Source organism: Pinus tabuliformis, chromosome X (genome assembly GCF_031772625.1).
Source record: "Pinus tabuliformis cultivar Carrire ecotype Pingquan chromosome X, CPIR1, whole genome shotgun sequence".
In the NCBI taxonomy this organism is placed as follows: domain Eukaryota; kingdom Viridiplantae; phylum Streptophyta; class Pinopsida; order Pinales; family Pinaceae; genus Pinus; species Pinus tabuliformis.
Window position 1 is genome coordinate 885,438,968 of NC_142308.1, and position 22,067 is coordinate 885,461,034.

Here is a 22,067-nt window from a genome sequence, read left to right on the forward strand (position 1 = left end):
AGGTTTATGAATAATTGGATATTTGTTCTTAATATTATTTATTTTTGTGGAATATTATGACAATATTAATTCACATGCATCTCTTGTTTTTATTTCTTTCTATTTTGGAATTTATTATTAACGATTTCTTATTATAAATGGTTGATATAAGTTCTTTTACTGGATCATAAGCATCATTTAATGATTGGAAAATATTTGGTAGGTCATAGTAGTCATTGAGCTACTTGGATTAGCTTTCTTATTCCCAAATCTAAATTTTTGGAACTCCTTTGTGGCAAAGAACAATACATTTCTGATATTTTTTAGAGCATTCTAACGAGTTTCAATCGATTTGGCTCCATTTTCATAAAATCAAAAAAACATTCTAGTGCATAAAAAAAATTACCCCACTACATTTACACTTGATTAGGTTAGGCATTTTGTTAGATTTACTAGCTCACTAGTTCTCGAATTTCTAGATTTTTGACTAGTAATGTTTTTCTATTTTTTGGCATGGGTTATATAAGGTATTTTTGAGCGATTCCACTTGGAATGGGGACCTAAGACATCTTAGTTAATAAAACAATTTCTCCCATCCTATTTGGATTTTATTTTCTTGGTCATTCTATTAAAGTCACAGGAATGTAAACAACAAAGGTGGATGATAAACATTGAATACATTATTATTGACATGATATACATTTATAGTACGTTTGTGTTACCATTGGGATCCACATCCCAAGGTATCTTGGACTCTCATGGTTGTTCATATTCTACAATAACCCTTGGAGGATTAGGTGTCCAACATTCCCCCCATTAATATGAAGGGGTATGTATGAGTCCAAGAAGAGAGTTGTAATAAAAAATGTGCAAAAATGCATGGCATCACTAGGCTGAATGTGCTCTTTAAAATACTGGTATAAGGGGGGTGGTTTAAGAATTACCACCAACACTAGAATGCTTAGCGTAGTTCCCAAAACTCTTCCATGTTTGGCATGAAGCTCAGGTCTTCTGCTAGAGGAAGTGCTCCTCATTTTTTGAAGAGGGAAACCTTCAACCAGGAAAGGGAGGTCTCAACCTTCCATGGTTTAAGGATGACCAACAACTTTGGAATGATTAATACAATTTCTGGAACTCTTCTAAAACTGGCAAGAATATGAAGTCTTCTACTAGTGTAAGTGTACCCAATTCTTTAAAGCGGTATCACCAACTCAAGGCATGCTCAAGGGCATATTTGTTTCTGCCTACAACTCTGAATCTAGTATGGAAGGTTGTGGCTGAGGCTCTCTTGATGTGGATTTGAATATTGTAGATGACTATCACTTCACTCCCAATCAGATACAAGGTGAGAAGATGAAGAGATCTCAACCGCAAGGCTTTTCAATATTCAAGAACAAATCCTATTGTACGAGCGAAATATCTTCTTGGTTGTTGAAGCTCATTGCTAAGAAGCGATCCATCCAAGATGAATCTTTTTTCTTGTGGGAGGTTTGTTTCTAAAGCATTTGTTTGAAGAATGACTCATTTTATGACAATTCTTATATGGATGAATATCAAAATAGTGATCTTTCATATGGCCAACTTAGTCATGGTGTTGGAATTTCACAATCTATTGTTGTTGCTGTAAAAGAGGGGCAAAATATGGAATAGTTGAAGGTGAATTGTCATGAAGGAATCAAACACTCTAAAACTGGATGGGCTTTGAGTAATATGGAATATGAAAGGAAACCTCCTTATCATATCGGAGACTTGTTATGTGCTTGTTGTGGAAAATCTATTTCGAAGGTCTGATGATGGGCTTGGGAAGTGCAAATTGAACCTACGCATGTGCATGTACAACTACTACTTCATTGGGTACTAAATCTGAATAACTTCAACAATATTGAATTCCTACTTATGGGTGGCTGTCTTAATGTTTTGAACAATAAGAGGTTCAAAATGATGTCTATTCTATTGTAACTCCTCTTGTTGTAACTTTGTCTCAAGCTACAAAAACTCAATATTCTCTTGTGAATTTTGCAAACACATTTTAATATTGGAAAGAGTGTTTTTGTTGATCTTAATCATCTATTAAATAGTCGAATGTATTAGCGTATTTAACAACTCTAATGCATTATCAAGTCTGGTCATTTTCTTCATTATCAAACTTACACTTTAAAGAAACCAATCACAACTATTTGTAGCAATAGTCACTCAAAATTCAATGTTACTACAATATCCTTTGTTCTAGAAAGTGACATTAAAATAAAACACAGAGTGCCTCACCCCTCAGAAAACCTCAAATCTGAATCTCAAATCTACAAATTGGTAATTTATAGATCTGTATGAATATCAAATTTGAACCTTTAGATGTTATAGCCAAATGAAGTGTCGTTCATGGGCATAGTGTGAGCCACCACACACTCAATTGTTTGACAAGATTCCTGGAGTGGAGCAGTATGCAGTTCAGGCATTTGCAGATGCTCTAGATGCTGTACCAATGGCTCTTGCAAAAAATAATGGACTCCAACCTATTAATACTTTGACAATAGTAAAGGCATCAATAGATAAGGGAAACTAACCCACATTTGGGAATAGATCAAGTTCTGGCACCCAATCTCATTAGCTCATCAAAGATATCTCCGGCTAAAAGAGTAGCGTAGTATTGTTTTTGGCAGCCAAGTATGAGGAACTTTGGCCTCTAATGGAAACTAGATTTGGAGAGCGTAGATTCACACTTCCAGAAATAATGCTAATGAAACAAGAAATTCTAAAGGCATAATTATTTATGGGGGAATTGAAGAGACTGAGATAACGGAACAAGCAATTCTGATGGCGCATTTATTTATCGAAGAATTCAATAGACTAATATCTTAGTGAGTTCCAAATTTGCCCCAATCTTCATCTATGTCAATTTTTCTTCCTTCGCAATGCACCCAATGACATAACCTAATTTCTTTATACCACATCAAACACAACATTCATTAACAGTATCAAAAGCCTAATATTTTAGATGCAATTGCGTCATGTCCTTATAATGAATGAGGTATGAGAGTTCATATATGAACCAACGCATAGACTTCACTGTATATTTAAATAGGACAATGACCAGCATGCATATATATTAGCCAAGACAACTAACTATTCAATGCACTAGAAATGAATGCGCAGTATTTAAGGTTGCTCACAATGTTACATCCCACATTGAGTTATACACAAAGACCAATGCTTCATTCACTATTTCAACATAACAACATCACTACATATGTAATACAAAGTTTGGTATTCCACATACTCCACGACCATCATCAATGCAGAGGAATGCACCACTTCGTGTGAGATTACAACTTTCAAATGGGGTTACAACCATCAAAATATGAATTGTTCAATGCACAATCCAATGCAACACAAGCTAGTCAAGGACTGCTTCAATGCTCAAAAGATAATCTCATGGGAATTCAAAGTCATAGCAAATTCAACGCTCAAAGAGAGATGGTATCCATGGTATCGGCACTTGGTGGCAAATGCAGGATCTGGACCCTTTTGATGCCATAATTGCAGGGCTTCGCTGCTTCTCGGAACGAGCTCTCGAATTTGTGCCACCTGTGGAATGCCATGGGTTGGAGTCGCTTCATATTTCAAGATTTTGTTCACATCTACCCTTGCCTATCAACTCCTTGTGGCTTCCTTTCGACCATAGGGTTTGGATGTCCCAACTGGAAATCCTATACCATATGCTGCAGCAACAAGTGTGTGGCCTGGAAAGGCAGAACAAAAGGTTGGACTAATTTCTTTTGATATATCAATTTTGGAATTGACATGATCGGAGGATAAATTAAGAGGATTCAATCAAAACACATGTAAGGCACATATGGCAAATGCAAATCCTCCAGATATGTTGGGAGTTGACTTAGAAGATTTATTTGGTAAATCAAAGTCACAGAAAGGTTCAGATAACCAAGATACAGTAATAGGAAAGGTACAGGATGTGGGGCAATATGCATTTGTTGAACTTCTTCCACTGGAAAGTGAAAATTACAGTCACATTGATTTATTTATTTTGCTACACAACCAAGTAGACAAAACATAGAAACAGGGGTAGTGGATGACGACCCCTTTTTTTCTTGGAAAGCTGATTTTCAAAGTGCCAAACCAGAAGTCAATATATTTGGATTGAAGAGTTCAAACACACCTGTAGCAAATTTTGGTGATTATTCCATTCATTTAACACAGGAAAACAAGGGATCGGTCTAGCATATACTCAGCCAATCTATATTCATTGGTGAAGATTACCAACAAGTCACAGGCCAATTCAGATCCAAGCATCATTTCTTTCGCCATTGCAGTCATTAGGACCATGAATTCAGGATTCATGCTTCCATTGTAAACTGATATTATGTGCACATAGATAAATTTACCACGCACATAGAATAATATATGAATGGTGATATGTGAAAGATCAACCAACACTAATGGCCCAAGTTTGTTTTACGGTTTTAAAAAAGTCATTGACTCAGATCAACTCCTCGTGCAGGAAATAGAAGAGACTTCAACACATATTCATTACAAATTTTCCATGTCAGACGAACATTCAACAAGAATAATCTAAGGGATATCGTAAAGAAGAGAGTGTGGCTTTCAAAAAACTAATACAATACGCAGATATGAATACAATGCATGTACATTCAGCATATGAACTAGCATACATAACAGAAAGACCTTCAATGCATACACATTCACAAAGAGTAATGAAATGGTCTGCTAAAGTGCGTAGGTGCAACAGACAACATTACAATATTTCTATAAATAGGGAAATTGCAGACAAATTCTGGAAACAATGTAGCATTCACAATCTCTCAAAATGCCCAGGCCTAACCGCAACTCTGATACCATGTTAAAGTCATAGGAATTTAAACAGTAAAGGTGGATGATAAACATTGAATACATTATTATTGACATGATATACATTTATAGTACATTTGTGTGACCGTTGGGTTCCACATCCCAAGGTCTCTTAGACGCTCGTGGCTTTTCACACTTTACACCAACTCTTAGAGGATTAGTTGTCCAACACATTCGATGAATTATAATTTTTTATAGTAAATCTATAACATCTTGTAGTAAATCAGGGGATCCTGTAGGAAATCACTGTAGCATCCTGTAGGAAAGCCTACCTTGAGCCCGAATTGAGAAAAATCATCATTGAAGCTAGGATTAGGCCTCTATTTGACCTCCATGCCATCAAGACCATTTTAACCCTCTTTCTCCACACTTGTCTCCCCTGCCTAAGATCAAGGAAAGATTATCATTTGCATTCATAAAGAAACAATATTTAAAAAATGAGTTCTTTGATATTTACACATGCACATAAAAATTAGTACTCTCTAGATCATATTTCATGCTCAGTTAGTTTAAATCATCAAATGTGATAAATAGGGTTGAGCTAGGTTTCTTTTACATTTAGTTCATGATCTTTATGCAATTAGAATAGGTTTCTTTCCTTGTAATTTATTTCTTGCAATAGGTTAAGGATCCATTTCGAACATTTCATTTTCTAAAATTAGTTTATGATTTGACTTTACTACATTCACTGCATTACATCATGACAGCAAAGGAAGGGCACATTCTATGCTGCACATATAGTGCCAATACTTCTTAAGTTTGTATGAACCCCGAGTTGATAATTAAAGTTGGTAGCCTTGGGAGTTGCAGCATTCTTGTTGCAATACTGAGGCTCATCATTACATCTTGACATGACAGGATGATGCTCGGAGAGTAAGAGAATTAGATCATACCAGAAGGCACTTGTGAAGTTGGAACCCTGGTGGAGTCATTGAGCACAAAAATGAAAGGACACTAGCTTACCATAGAATACCAAATAACTAGATCACATGAAGGCTCATTGTTAATCAACCCCTTAGAGGGTGAAGATGAAACACATGCAATATCCATCATGAATATGCATATAAAGTATTAAAAGGAGAAACTTGGAAATGCTAAATCATCATGAAGTTCCATGTCATAATTTTCAAGAGTCATCTCAAGAGTAAAATGTCTCATAATATGTTCCCACATCATTTGTGGAATGTAATTGTGTAATTTCTAAAAATGAGAAAATGTAAAAATGTTGAAGACCAAGGGTCCCACATGGAATATTAAGAGTCACTAGAAATTCCTAAAGTCATATATAAGCTCAAAGGTCAAGAAAGAATTCAAAATGTCATTGTACAAGATCAAGAGTCATGAGGGAGGTCAAGAGCCACATGGGAGGTAGAGAGCCACCTTATTTGTTATAAATACACCCTCATGGCTCAAGCAAAAGGACTTTGGGACTTGAACTTCCCACCTTTACTTCTATAGCATTAGCATAGAAGAGAAGTCTGATATTTCTTTGGAGGAGAAAGTGGTGACTTAATGTTCCACTATTGGGGCCTATGTTGCAGCACTGTACTTGTATATCTTAACACTTCCACATAATATATGAAGCTCGATGAGACAACACATTTTCATGCATGTATCATGAATATAGTAAGAATATTCTTTATATGTTTGAGGTATATGTTTTTTTCACATGTGCTAAGGAAATTGAACTGTTTCGGTGGATTTGGTACATATACTTTTTAAGATGTATTGTATTTGGTTTTATGATTATGGTTGTCTTGTAAAATACATTTCTAGTTAACTAACGATCATCTTATGCTCTTGTATGTCTATTGATAATAGTAATATTACGTTTCTTCTAGAAGCTAACTCTCTTTCTCATTCCCTTGAAAGTACCTTATGTACATCACAGTTGTATGCCTCATAGTGTCAGCTCAGTTGCTTGTTACAAAGAATTTTTTATAATTGCTTATGTTAGTAATCGAATAAAAGGAAAATCCCTAAGGGAAATGGAAATCAATCATATTTTTCATTGGGTATTCTCGTCCAAATGTTGTGAGGTATAATTTGGACTTCACATTGGAGATACCGTCCTTGGTTCATGGATTTATAGCACCCTCAATAGGTGGTGCCAGAAGGAGGTCTAGATGACAAGTTGTGTCTATTGAGTCAACTTTGAATCTCTTATCTCAAATGGCTCTTTCCCAAATCATATCCCCAGAGTGTTTTTCTAACCTGTCTCCCGATAAACCTTTCATCACGGAAGAGTAGTTTGATGACTTGTCTCAATTTAGGTTTGGTGGCAAGGGTAGTACATTCATAACCAAGCATATATCTGATTTTCGTGGTTTTTCTAAGTCTCATGAGATAAATGTGAAGGTAATGACGAAGATGTTGTTTCTATTATTCACCCTCACTCTTGAAGGTCGAGTTAACAAATGGTGTCATATTTTTCTAACCACTTCCATTCATTCATTTGATCAATTCATCAAGGAGATTTATCAAGCCTTTGTCAAGTATGATTATCAATATGTATGTGATATGAAATTTGGTGAAACAAGAGAGTATTTTCTTAATAAACTTATTAACCTTTTCTATGTGTTTTCTGTGGAAGATTTTAATTATAATTTTATCAGTGAAACGTTTCAGAGCTCTATTCTTTTCTCCATGAAATCATTCACTTTTGAACCCTTCCATCATTCCCCTCTTCAAACTTATGTTGATCATGAGACACCCCAAATTTTTGAGGAGGGGCATGTTATTCCTTTTGTTCCTTGTCCTCCTCCTTTTTCTGTATCAATTTTGGTTCCTCTTGGTGATGATATTGAGGTTGGAAAATAAGAAAATCAAATTACGAATCCATCCATTCAACTTCCACCATTTTCCCATGATCTAGTTCCTATTCAGGAGAACTTGGAATGTTTTAGTAATTGCATGGATCCTAGAGTGAAATTTTATACCTTAGGGTTTTCAAGATCATATTAGTGCACATAATTCTAATCTTAAATCTTATCCAAATGATAACTTTCTTTCCTCAAGCGATACCCTTCAACCTATACTATATATTTCTCATGATTCATTGTTTCATGATCTTGTCGACCCACCTACTTCAACTCTTAATGATGTTAAACATTTTGTTTCAAGAAGTGATCATATACAAGGCAGTTTCATTTCACAGGTACAAGAGAAAAGTGATGAAAATATGTTTCTTCTCCCTTCCATCTTCCAGGATGACAGTCTTGTTAGAATCAATGGAAACTAGGAAACTACTAGGGCGGTTGAATCGGTAGTGTGGCCAAATTATACTATTTCTCACAAATTTCACTTTTTAATCACTTTAACAATAATTCATGGATCAACAACACAACTCAATTAGGTAGAACATAACATCATAAACATCGATCACATGAAGGACATATACACAAGACACCAATATTATTTTTATTACAATCTTCAACTTTATTACATCATGGCCCCACAAGCTATGACTTGTAGTTTTATTAGCTGCTACTTAAAGGAATTCACATCCCTACTCTTTTATTAGCTACCACTAAGAGGGACTCTTGCCCCTGCTCAATTAACATTACCCACTAGAAGGGACTCTTGCTCCTAATCCTTTATCAGTCTCCACTGAAAGGAACTACTACCCGAAAAGATTCAATGGCACTGACTAGAAGGAGTTGCTACCCCTGATCTGCAAGCTACCACTTACTGGTCTTGTTGATCCATATTTCAACCATTGTCATACTAGAACCTAGAGACCTCTTACCTCATAAATCAATAATATTTTTTGTACATGCTGCTATCGGGTTCTAATCATGCCAACTCATATTTTGATGCTACTCCACATGGCCTTTTAATATGCTGTCGATTTTCCATGCCAAAGCCCAAAGGCTTCATTAATCATATAGCTATCGAATTTACCTTTAAGCCCCTTTTCTTTAGCACATTTTTTGTTTTTCCATAAAATTGGGTCTCCACGACCACCATCTTAGTACCTGGACACTAAGCCCTTTTAAACCCTACGTGGACCAAAAACCTGTGTTGATGGGTCTATTGTAGCATCCATCATCGTTTAAATTTCATTTTTAATATTATCACAAAAAATAAAAATAAAAAAATCAAATATTTTGCTTTAAAAAATCAAAAGACAATGTGAAAGTTCGAAAGCGGTGATTTATTTTATATTATTGATGGCATTCAAATCCGATGTAAGGTGGGGCCCTGATCAATATATTAAATTTTGAGCAGTATCACAAGATGTAAGCAAGCATGGGCTCGAGAAGCGGATAAAGTGCTCTGCGGGGGAACAATGAGCACGAGTTATAACTCACACTCAACCCTCACACTTGACCATTACGTCAAGGTGTTTGATTGAGATCTATGGCCTGAGATTATTGTGGGGGTTCAAGCCTGATGAACCCCCTATACACTCCCTACCCTCGCAGCAGGCCACCCACATCCCTTCACTCGATCTCACCTGCTCCACATCATCCGCCACCTTCATTCATTACTATCCACCTCATCCACCGTACCCCGTCACTCCATTTTCAACTCCATTAATTACTTGCATTAATTACAAGTTATTCCCTCCATTTGATTAGCATATGTATAAAATACAAGCAAAACCCTGTTGCATTAGCTTTTTATTTTAGTACTAAGCAGCCTTGCATCCAGTTCAATAATTGTCACCTACAGTCACCATGGCCAAACAAGTAAGTTCTTCATCAGTTATCCATACCACATTAATGGATGTCGAATGATATATTTCCGATACCCTTTGCACAATTAAACATTTTTCACTATATCAAGAGGTTATTCTGAACCATAAGAAGTCTCCCATATTCATGGCAATGGTTAGGTCAAGTGTTTTAGCTGGTTTTTTCCCCAAAACTCATTTATTCCCTGAATTTATTCAATGGCTAGCCTCAACAATGTACCCCAAGAAATTTTCTCTAATGAATCAGTAATGGGAGAATGTCTTTCAAGTAACGTCACAATTAATACACCAAGCTTTGAGTTACCATATGTCTAGAACTTACCCCACCTTTACTGAAGAATCTCTGATTTCTTCTTATGATAACATGTCTCCTCAGGAGCTTTCTCATGTCACCCCTTTCCTCGCCCCTAAATCTGGTCAAATATCCCTAGATGGCAATCTCTTCTCTTTAGAAATACTTGTAGTTGACATAAGACCTGTTTTGCAAGTAATTGCCAAGATTCTAGGAAAAGAAGACTCCAAGCAAGTGGATAAAGTTGTGTTGGGATTTTTCTGCTTAATGATAAAGCCAGAGATAGTCCTAGACGTTCCAACATTCTGTGTAGATGTTATCAATACCCAATTTATGACTTTGCCTCTCACTGGTTCCTTCAAATTTCCTTTAGTCATTACTTATTTATTCTTGTACCAGAATGCTGAACATTTTTCTGATTTGGGGCTAAATGTTGTTGATATTAATAAAAAGAAGTAGCATGTGGTATTCTAGATAGGCCTAATAAGGGGTGATCCAAGAGATAGTGATTTATTTGAGTTTAATTCTTTTTTCCTTCTAGTGGCTTATAAAATTCTGAATGGAAGCCTACGCCCAACTTTTCTTCCTAAAGCTCAAGAGTTTCTTCAATTGAGTAAGGATGTGAGATGTGGGTATTGGTTCATATTTGAAGATCATGCAGACATTAGGCTTCATGGAGCCTCTTTCAAGCTTTACAGGTTACCTAAATTTGTGCCAATGAGGCTTTTTGCCCTTGAATTTATCAGGCAGAGCTTAAATGTAGATCAAGTTCATTTTGTTCCTATGAATAAAGGCTTCTTCTTCAAGTTGGCTGAAGTAGTAGGACCCTTCATTGTAAATACCAGAAATGCTGCCCAGGAGTTTGAAAGATTGTTGAATGATATGTGTCTTTTAAAGGTGGTTGAGTGGGATTATTACCCTCATCAAATTATTCAAAGAGAAGACTGGAGAATGGCTATTTAGCCTTTGTACATGAAAGTAGACCTGAAATAGAGAAATTGGCAAATGGAGGTTTGAATAACAGTCAAGGATAGAGATTGAAACCCGTATCATTATAGAAAAAGCCATCAAGAGGGTTAGAGAGGAAGTTATTGATCTAGATGAGGAAGAATCTGAAGCAACAAAAAGGACCAAGCTTCAGGATGCAATGTCTTGAGCACAACTTTGTTTGGTGATTGAGTTAGGAGAAATTGAAGGTGTCCCAGCTTCCCCATATTCTAGAGAACCTGTTCATGATGTTCCTTTAACTCAAAGTATGTTTGCTTAGATAGCTGAGAAAAATTAGAAGGTGAAGTTAAATATGGAGGCTCAAGCTGAGTCTCAGGTAACTCCTAAACAAACTAGATTTCTATCTTCCATGGATTTGGAGAACAACCAACTTAAAATTGTTTTGTCTCATCCTACTGAAATATCAATGGGGTCTACTAGCAATTTCAAGACTGTGAATTTAACTGTTGAAACTCACAAGCTTCCAATGCTTGACAAGATCAATTTGCATATGAAAACTAGGCAATTGATCATAAATGATCTACATAAGACAAATGTAGTAGCTGTCAAGGAAGAAAAAATGCTAAATAAGGTAATTCAACAGTTAAAGTTGGAGAAAGCCAACTCCAGAGCTTTGAATGCTCAGGTGTATGAGCTAAAGAAAAGTATCATTAAAATAGGTGTCAATCTTGATGACCAACCTGTTGTTCAGAAGCTATTGCAATCTGCCAAATTACAGATAGGGGTTTTGAAAAAGAAGTTGAATTTGCCTGTAGGTGAGCATCCCATAGTTGTAGGGATAGCTGAAGTAGAAAATGAAAAGGAAAAGCTCCTACACGATGTGTTGCAAAATATTAAAGAAGTTTCTTTACTTAAAGAATCTTTGGACAAGCTGCAATGACAGGTGGGCATTCATGTTTGTACAATAGTAATGCCAACCAACACAAATGATCCAATAGCACAGGTTTTACAGCTGGGAACAGAGCTTAAAATGGCTGAGCATGATGTAAAGAAAGGCCAAATATAATTGGAAACATCTTGGAAGCTACTAAATTTGAGTGAAGAAGACGAACGAAGGGAGAAAGATAATGCAAAGTATTACAGGGAAGATCTCCTAAGGATTGAAGATGAAATCAAAAGAATAATGGAAGAAATGAAGGGCAATATGTCCTTAATTCAAGCCAGATAAATCCTATGGGATGAAGTCATTGAGGTTATCAAGGGTATTTGGGAGTTTCTTATGATTATATATAAAAAGAAAACACTAGTTCGGGATATGGAAGAGGTGGTCATAAAAAATAACCAAAAATATCTAGGTAGATCAAAGTTTGCAAAGAGGATGATAGATTTCATTAACTCTAAATCTACTGTAGAATTGAAGGAACATAACATGCCATATCATGTGCAATAGATTTTAACAAAATGATTGTCAGAAACATCTACAGGAATACTCTTGAGAGGAAGATAAATAAGATGAAGGAAGGAGTTTCAAAGTTTAACATCCTTTTTCATAAAACAGTTAGGGTTGGACTTCCTTCTTGTTCGGATCTAGAGGAAAACTTGCTGCCATGGAAAACATATGAGACTTTGCTGGTTGAGGCAAAAACAAAAGCTAATAACACTCATGAAAAGACAACAGTATTAAAAGGAGCCACCATTGTGAACTACGTGAACAAATATTTTAAGCTTCTCTAGATGGTGAAGAATCTGTTTATAGACAAGCCTACTTATGGTAGGATTACAACTTGCAGAATAGCGCTTGACAAGTTAGAGGAAACACCAAAGTCAAATGTACCATTATCGAGAAAGTGCAAGGAATGGATGATAGAGCAGACCAAAGATGCATCAGTAGGACAACCTATTCAAGCCACAGATTCAAACAATGAGAAGCAATCACCAATCATACTCTAATTTTTGTTACTTCTTGTTATCTTATTTTCTTGAGAAGAATGAGGTGTCTTCTACCTTCTAATGTAATATTTTGTAATGACTTTTACTTTACGTGGTTAGAAGGTAGTTAAGCAGTTTGACAGTCTTGGAAGTTACCAATTGTCCCATGATATATAAAAAGAGGCAAAATTATAGAAAACTGATCCAAATTTTGAAGAAACTGGGGGACTATGCTATTTTATTTTTTATAAATTCATTATTAATGAAAGAATCAAGAGTTTTCCACACATTTTTGGGTATGATTTTGTAATTTCTATGTTATGTGTCATCATGTTTCTTCTTTTCTTTAAGTATGGTAATGAAGCTTGTTATAGACATTTTTGTGCCTTACAGCTCTAAGCATGAAATGTCCATAAACCAAGGGCTCCTAAGTCCCTAAAAGTGTTTTTCTAACCTCTAAAGGGACAAGGTCAACAAATTACAGGTTCTCCCAGAAGTTCTCCACCAAAAACTGCTCAGAATAAGTTAAAACAGGATCATTTCAGCTGCTCCACTAGCTAAGTGCGTTGCATAGTACCTAAATCCACTGGCTGGGTGTGTTGCAACGCACCTAAATGCACTACCAGGGTGCGTTGAGCGGGAAATGACAAATGGCAGTGTCATTCCGCGAGGTGGAGAGACAATGGAAGCTTCCAGAATCTTCTCCTATGACACTTGCCTCACTGAATTCGACCAAGGATGAGTAAGAGGCATTCAGTCTCCAAGTGGAAGCAAGAACTGACAGAGAGAAGCCACTAATCAAAACACAAGCCGACTCATCCTCCTTGCATACATCTATATATGGATCCCTCATCCCAAAGATCCAGAGGCTGGAATTTTGCACATTGTAAGGAATTGCTGTTGGTTTTGAGATAAACATCAGAGAATTGGGTGATCTATGCTTTGTTGGAGGTGAAGAGGGGATTCTTTGCTGGGAGGTTGATGCTGGGTCAGGAATCATCGGTTGTAACTCGTCCTGGATCTTCTTGTATATCAATAAAAACTATTTGAGTTTCTTCTCCATGCTTTTGTATCATTGATGCTTGTTACATTTGTGTGGTTAACTTAAATCTGATCCTAAGTTATTTATGAATATAAATCCATGTCTTTGTATAGTTTCCTTCTTCTGTGATCTACAGGTACTTGGTGAAGCTGGGCAAGTAAGGGAGCAGGTAGTTGGAAGTTGTCAAAGAGGAGAGAGATTGGATCAAAGGGCTAGCGCAAGACACAGGTTGGTTCTTCTTATTCCTCTTTATTTATAGTTCATAAAGGAGATACAAAAGTAGTTTTCTCTGTTTGTTTCTAAGGCAGCTGTCACACCTTAGTGGGATAGAGCAGTTCTAAATAGACACTTTTCCCGGTAACAAAATGGCGACTCCGCTGGGGAGATTGTCTAATTAGTTTGTTTGTGTATCTCTTGTTGTTTATTTCATAAACTTATAAGTAGCAATCGAACTGCATTTGCCATAACAAATGCAAAGTAGACATCTGCTGCTTCAATCCATTCACTGGATCTGTTTATGATTTGAACAGCTGATTCATAGACTATCTGATTGCCCTTGTGATAGCTCTTAGACCCTCCTTAGATCTACCTCTGATTGTGCATTACTGATTGCTTTTACTCGGCCAAAAACCAGAGACTAAACTGAAAAATGTGACCCAAAACCCAGATAGAATTCTCATTTTTGCCCCAGCGAAGGCACTGTGAAGAGATCCTGCATTTCAACGCACTTCCCGGAAGGGTAACCTGCGCTGCAATGCAGTTTCTCTGTGTAACAGGTGCGCTGATCAGCCTAGCCCTGTGCAGCTGAGGTTCTTTGCTTCATTTTTTCCAGTTTTGTCTCTGAATTTTGCAGCCTGTGATCAGTATATGATTGTTTCAAACCCCTTTTCCTTACTGATATTCTGCCTCATTTGTACAAAAGAACTGTAGATGTTCTTGTGTGTTTGTTGAGTGGTTTACAATTTTCCATTGCAAAAGTATAATAATCGTATTGTCGTCCTTTGATTTAGATCTGTCGCAAGTGTCGATTTCGATCATAGGAGAAAAGTTTGCTTGCTGTTGATGGTTGACTATACTTTTACTATTGCCTTTGGTTTGAATTTGTGACTTTCTAGTGTCAAAACGAGTATTTATTTCAAAATCATAAAGTGTCGTAATCATCTCTACCTTTTGATTTCGAAAAGAAGCTTGTTTGTGTTTGTCGCTTAGAAGCAAATTCAGATTTGTACATTAACTTTCTTTTTAGCATCAATACTAAGAAAGTGAAAAACAAATACATGCATGTGCATTTGCATATAGACAGTCTGTTTGGCTTGATTTAGGAAAGTGCATTTACAGTGTGCTCTTTTCTTTTTGTGAAAAGATTGTGTCTTTCTTTTCCCCTAGCAGCTAGGATTTTCATTGCTGAAAAGAGATAAAAGTTTGTTTATCATCTTTAGATTGAATTTTAGGAATTACATCTACATCTTGTGGTGAACCCAAAAGGCGAACTTCATAAGAAAGATCAACTTAAAATAAATTCAATGAATCTAACAACGCTTTGGAACTTAACGCACAACATTTAGAGGTCTAGGCTAGAGACGTATTCCGGTGTCGTAAAGCCTGGTAACTGTTGTCCTCACTGATGGTTGGGTGATTCCTCCACTTTGAGACGTTAAGTGCCAGTACGGACTTGTGCTCCCACGTACCGTCGAGTATATATTGGGAGACCCCTATAGCCTTAAATCCTTTATCCATAGGAAGCTGTGTCGGCCGCCCTACTGATCACAATGCACTGAACACAGCATTTGGGAAGATTGACTGCCGTACCGTAAAAAGTATTCTACAGTTTTGCGATTGGTTTGGTACTCCCTCTACCTAGACCTCAATAGCAGTCCATTTCGTTCCTTTTCAGACTCTTTAACGGAAAAGGTCCATCTGAGCACTTGTCACTTCAGGCTCATTAAAAATCGAAGGAGACTAGAGTCATCTTTTGTTTTTTCTTGACTCTTAAAAACTGAAAAAACAAGTTGTGTCAAAGCGTATAAAAATTTATTTTAAACGGAATATTCATATCCCTTTCCTACGTTGATCTTGGGTTGAGAAAATGGAGTCTACCAACCAAGTAATTCCCCTTGGTGGAAATCCTAATCCCTTCTCCTCTTGGGGAGATGTTGGTGCACCCCATATGGCCACATTGTCGCTTCCAGGGCTGACAATTGGTTTGCCTGTATGGCTCTTCTCAACCTCTGTTGTTCAGAACACCACTATTCCTGAACAATTGAATCAGCAATTAGACGAGTCCAGAGTTGCCCACCAACCTTCTACTTCCTCTAATTCTTCCTCTCCTCCTTCCTCTTCGCTTGATGGGGCTGGTAAAGCCAAAAGTCAAGTTCCTAAGGAGAAGAAGGAAAAGAAGAAGAAAGAGAAGAAGAAGAAGGAGCCAAAGGCGAATGGGGGAAAACGAGTGTCGTCTAACGAAAATCCACACACTGCACCGACCAGGCCTAAATCGCCATGTGTCATCTGCAAAGGAGACCACTTTCATAGAGATTGTCCTTCCATCCCTCGGATATTAAGGGACTGGTCTCCTCGTTTGCACAACCCGGTGTCATCAACCTCTGATGATCATGTTGAAAGCACACCATCAACTAGTGAAAGTGAATCCCCAGGACAAAAAGGGAAATGTAGATTTCCTTGTAAACTGTGCGAAGGCAATCATGCCGTCCACAGTTGTCCCTTCTTAGACGAAGCTAAAAGAGTTTTGGATGATTGTCCGGTTTCACAATTACGACTTCCTCCTGGATATAAAAAACTCTTGCCGAGTCCGTCATTAGTTGAAAATCTGGCTGGCCTGCTCACGTGGTTGGCTGAAGCACCTATCATTGAAGATAAACCATCTAGATCCATACCAGACGAAAGTCAAAAGGTCGAGGCGGTAGTTGACCCGGTCTTGCCTTCAGAAGTTTCATCTTCAGATGATTCAGTCACCGAAGAGAACAAGGATGACACCGTCCAAATTCTCTTCATAAACACAGACTCCGACGAACATGGGGGCAATTTACTCGTTCCTTTACCATAGGAAGGAAGTTCGTCAGAGCCGTACCCGGCCGTCTATTTGGTCCCACCTCCAAGCAACCTAGTTGTCTCCTTCGACTGGAATCAACTAGGTAGACCCCGTTTACCAACAAGCATACCATTCCAAATTATCGTTCAAATATATAGAATGGTTATGGCTGGTACCATCATACATGAGGGGGCTTCTGTGAGTATCCTTTCCTCAACTGCTTGGAAAGCACTTGGTTCACCATCGCTTTTGCCTGAGATGAGAAATCGGATAGGCTTTGATAAAGGAACCAGTCGACCTTTAGGGATCCTTCCCGATGTGCCCATAACATTGAGAAGGAAAACAGTTCGCATGAACATAATGGTAGTTCAAGGACCCCTGGATTACAACCTACTCCTTGGACGAGACTATATTTATTGCATGGGAGCGATTGTCTCCTCACTCTTTAGAGTAATGTGTTTTCCGCACGAAGGAAGAGTGGTCAAGCTCGTGGACCGGCTTTCATTCCCCAGATCACGCATAGAAAATAGTCATATACCATCCCTAAATGGTCTTTTCACGCAAGAAATATCTCAATCTCCAGTCCGTCCTCCCGATGAGCGCGAGTAATTCGGAGGGATATGACTGAAACCCAGGGGGCATGCATCCTGGTCTGCTTCGGCAGGAAAACTTCGGGTATAGGGTAGGTTTCCACGGGAGAATATGACTAGTCTGTACCCCCGTCCGTGATTGGAAGAGGGGGTTATTCTGGAAAAAGATTCTCTTGTCAAAGTTATGTGAGTTGGCGGGCATCGTCGCTCACCTTTGTTTATCTCGGTAGACATCGCCGAAGAAGTGTTTTGTTTGCGCCGCGAATAGAACATTCTTTGGGTAGCCTGTAAGAGGTAGGCCTCTCTCGGTAAAACAAATGTTTTGACGGATAGAAGTAGGGGTAACCTTGAAACTCTATTTTATACCTGGGGGCATGCAAACCTTTTGGAGTGCAAGCAAAGAGTGATTATTTATCTGTTTTTTTAGATTAGTCATTACCTAACTTGCATAAAGAAAGGATGTGGGGCAAAACTCTAAAAGTTGCCATTTTTATGAGACATTCTTATCATATGACTGGATTAATCGAGCAGTGTTACCGCAAGGTTCAAGCTCGTTAAAAAATAAACCCGCACCGAGCAAATGTTTCCACCCGCGTTTAAGCTCGTTAAAAAATGAACTATTCCCCAGTAAATAACCACCGTGAATGTAGTATTTCAGCCATTAAAGCCTTGGTCATGTTTGCACTGTCACCTACACTTTTTCATTGGCCGATCATTCACCTCCATTTGATTGTTTACCCATTTTGAGGAACTGCTGCGAAGAGTGATTTCACTAGCCATCCTTGTAACACTGCCATGATTGGAAAATTCCAAACCTTACCTGGAATCAGCTGCTACCCATTTTATCACTCGTTCCTCAAAAGACGAGTCTTCTTTAAGCTCTTTTCAACTGACTCGTAAAATATGAAAAGATTGCCAAGTCCTTGGCCTTCCAGCTCGTTAAAGGGACAGGAAGTGCTATCCCTCCTCTAGATTTTAATCTTTTTGGACCTGAGGGATTATTACACAAAAAGATCGAGCGCTTGTTTTGTTCGGCTCGTTAAAGCTATCGAAAGTTCATCCCTTCTGTATTGTTTTATACTTTTTCGGACTTAAGGGATTAGATGACGAAAAAGGAATTTTGGAGTTACCTTTACGTACCTTTTCAGACTCTCTAAAAATGAAAAGTACCGAGTTATCTTTGTCGTTAAACTCGTTAAAAAGGTTAATAGCAACAAACTTGTCTTTAGACGAGAACGCGTTTCACTATCGCTAGGCTCGTTAAAACATAGCGATGGGTTTGCCCGAAGGGAAAATTATAGAACAAGCATATGTTATCCTCCTCAAGCTTGACAAAAATAAAGAGGTACTGGTCAGCAATGACTGGGGAAAAATTGGGAAGAAAACTCAAGGAATCTTTATTGGTAGCAAGTCGCTCTTGAACATGACACTTCCGCTCCGTGCCCGAGTCGGGTTGGGTTGTTTCATTCACCGGTCACATCGCCATGGTCACACCATACCATCCACATTTGGGGTTAATGCTACCAATCCATCACATCAGTTTCGCCGACATGTTCAAGAGAAGTCATCCAGAAAGGTCACCTGTGTTCCACCCACTACCATACATTATACTCCATTCTTTCATGACCGCCACCCTGAACCATATATCATCAGATCGTTTTCACCTCCATCAAAATCATTTTCTCCGTTCCATGTCATTGATGTGGGATTCATTAAGGCCCTCCTATGATGGATCACTTCTTGTCGACATCAGCTCATTATCCAAGAAGTTGGTCTAGGAACACCCCATTCAGTAGTTTGAAGCTTGCATGCCTCAATAGCAAGTTTCTCACTTCCGGCGACAGGTTCACATCAATGGCCTTCGACCGAAATATTTTGCGTGGTGTTCGATGCCAAGTCCTGTATTCACACCACGTGAATTGTACTGCAGTACCTTGAGGATCATTATCATTATCGGTGATTCCTCTCGCGCTTGTTAACAGTTTACATCATTGACTGGTAATCAAGCGATGTCCTTCCATGTTCGACTTCAAAACATTTCTCACATGGATCGACTTGTACTTCGAGTGAAGATCGAACGAGATTGAAGACCCCGGATCTAGTTTCATCCATCCGGGCTGCGATATATATTCAGGGAAATAAAGACATTGAAATGTACAGCATTGCAGCACAGATAATCATCCTACCAAAAGGATGATGGCTCTATCAGAATCATCAGTCTACCATCAGACGATTGTCTGTCCTATGTACATGAAAATGAATTTATAAAGCTGAGCATGGGAATGCCCGCCTCAGCTAGATCATGAAAACAGTATGAAGATAATGTATTGTATTGTATCTTATTACAGGTCTCCTCCCAGCATTGAAAGAACTTCAGATCCTTATAATAAATCATTTCACCCGATTAACGGCCTCATACTTTAGGGGGCAACTGTTATAGACATTTTTGTGCCTTACAGCTCTAAGAATGAAATGTCCATAAGCCAAGGGCTCCTAAGTCCCTAAAAGTGTTGTTCTAACCCCTAAAGGAACAAGGTCAACAAATTACAGCTTCTCCCAGAAGTTCTCCACCAAAAACTGCTCAGAATAAGTCAAAACAGGATCATTTCAGCTGCTTCACTAGCTAAGTGCGTTGCATAGCACCTAAATCCACTGGCTAGGTGCGTTGCAACGCACCTAAATGCACTACCAGGGTGCGTTGAGCGGGAAATGACAAATGGCAGTGTCATTCCGCGAGGTGGAGAGACAATGGAAGCTTCCAGAATCTTCTCCTATGACACTTGCCTCACTGAATTCGACCAAGGATGAGTAAGAGGCATTCAGTCTCCAAGTGGAAGCAAGAACTGACAGAGAGGAGCCACTAATCAAAACACAAGCTGACTCATCCTCCTTGCATACATCTATATATGGATCCCTCATCCCAGAGATCCAGAGGCTGGAATTTTGCACATTGTAAGGAATTGCTGTTGGTTTTGAGATAAACATCAGAGAATTGGGTGATCTATGCTTTGTTGGAGGTGAAGAGGGGCTTCTTTGCTGGGAGGTTGATGCTAGGTCAGGAATCATCGGTTGTAACTCGTCCTGGATCTTCTTGTATATCAATAAAAACCATTTGAGTTTCTTCTCCATGCTTTTGTATCATTGATGCTTGTTACATTTGTGTGGTTAACTTAAATCTGATCCTAAGTTATTTATGAATATAAATCCAGGTCTTTGTATAGTTTCCTTCTTCTGTGATCTACAGGTACTTGGTGAAGCTGGGCAAGTAAGGGAGCAGGTAGCTGGAAGCTGTCAAAGAGGAGAGAGATTGGATCAAAGGGCTAGCGCAAGACACAGGTTGGTTCTTCTTATTCCTCTTTATTTATAGTTCATAAAGGAGATACAAAAGTAGTTTTCTCTGTTTGTTTCTAAGGCAGCTGTCACACCTTAGTGGGATAGAGCAGTTCTAAATAGACACTTTTCCCGGTAACAAAGCTGCAGGTCTTTGTTTACTTATGTGAATGAAGTCAAAATTCCTTCAAAGAGCGCTCCTATACTTAAAGTTTCTATTTCTATTATTCTTCTAAGTTACAGATAATAGTTTATGTGAAAATTAGCATATTATCTCTAACTTCTCAAGGCATTGTTCACACAGCATTTATATCCAGCATCACATGGCATTCTGAGATTTTCATGTCACCTAATTATTAAGGGTTAAACGTCAGGTCCTTCAGGCCCTTCATATGAGGATACATTATACAAATAAGTGACATGCATAAATAAAATTAATGTCTTAAGCACAACTTATACACAGCTTGGCAATTGGTTTGTTAACAGACAACAGGGTCCACAACATTATTTTTTTTCTATTTGAAATAACTAAAAACCAGCCTAAAGGTCAAAGCTCCCTTTTCTCTAGTCCCTTTTATTTGTGTAATGCCCTTGGTCTCATTTCTATGTGAAACAAGCCACGGGACATGTCTAGGTACTTAGCCTGAAACTCCTTATCTGTCCCTCACACTGTGTACACCATAGTAGTCTACCATGGTAAAACCTACGTGACGAGCTGTCCTGGTGGAGTCCTCCTCGCACCAATCTAATTGGTTGTCACCTATTTACTGTGAGTGGTGACATATCTTGACGCTTTTATTTTCAGTGCTTTCTTTAGCATCTTCATTTATAAGTCATTGGGCTAGATCTTGCGAGCTTAGCTATTCTCAAGGGTCTGCCTAACACCTTTCTAATTGGTTGTCATTTTGTCAACTTGCCATTATGTCCTGAAAAACTCCGTTGGGTTCTTTCCATTTGTGGCTTTTTAATAAATGTCAATTTCATACCTATAGGATGACATTACAATTAGATCACTCCTTTCACGTGTCAACATGTAGTGGTGACACATGTCGCCTGGAAATAGCCCACTTGGGTACCTGAAAACCTCAAATATGTATGACATGTGTCCACCATTGATTTTTTCTACTAACATCACCTTCCCTCATCATTTGGCCCAATCGCATGCTACCACCTATCCTACCACAGGTGAGAGAAAGGGTTTGAAGGACTTCGTTTTGCGGCCATTTTCTTTGTTAATCTATTTTATAAAAACCACTATGTTCAAGAACTACCCTTGCCAAAACTAATGTGTGGTTTGTGGTGTTCGAAAGGGTGACCCCGGAGATGGATCT

The 22,067-nt window shown here is 38.2% G+C and overlaps 1 pseudogene; it reads left to right on the forward strand.

Moving 5' to 3' along the window:
* Positions 1 to 3,346: 3,346 nt before the first annotated feature.
* On the forward strand, positions 3,347 to 4,311 carry LOC149142530 (uncharacterized; annotated as a pseudogene).
* Positions 4,312 to 22,067: the final 17,756 nt, after the last annotated feature.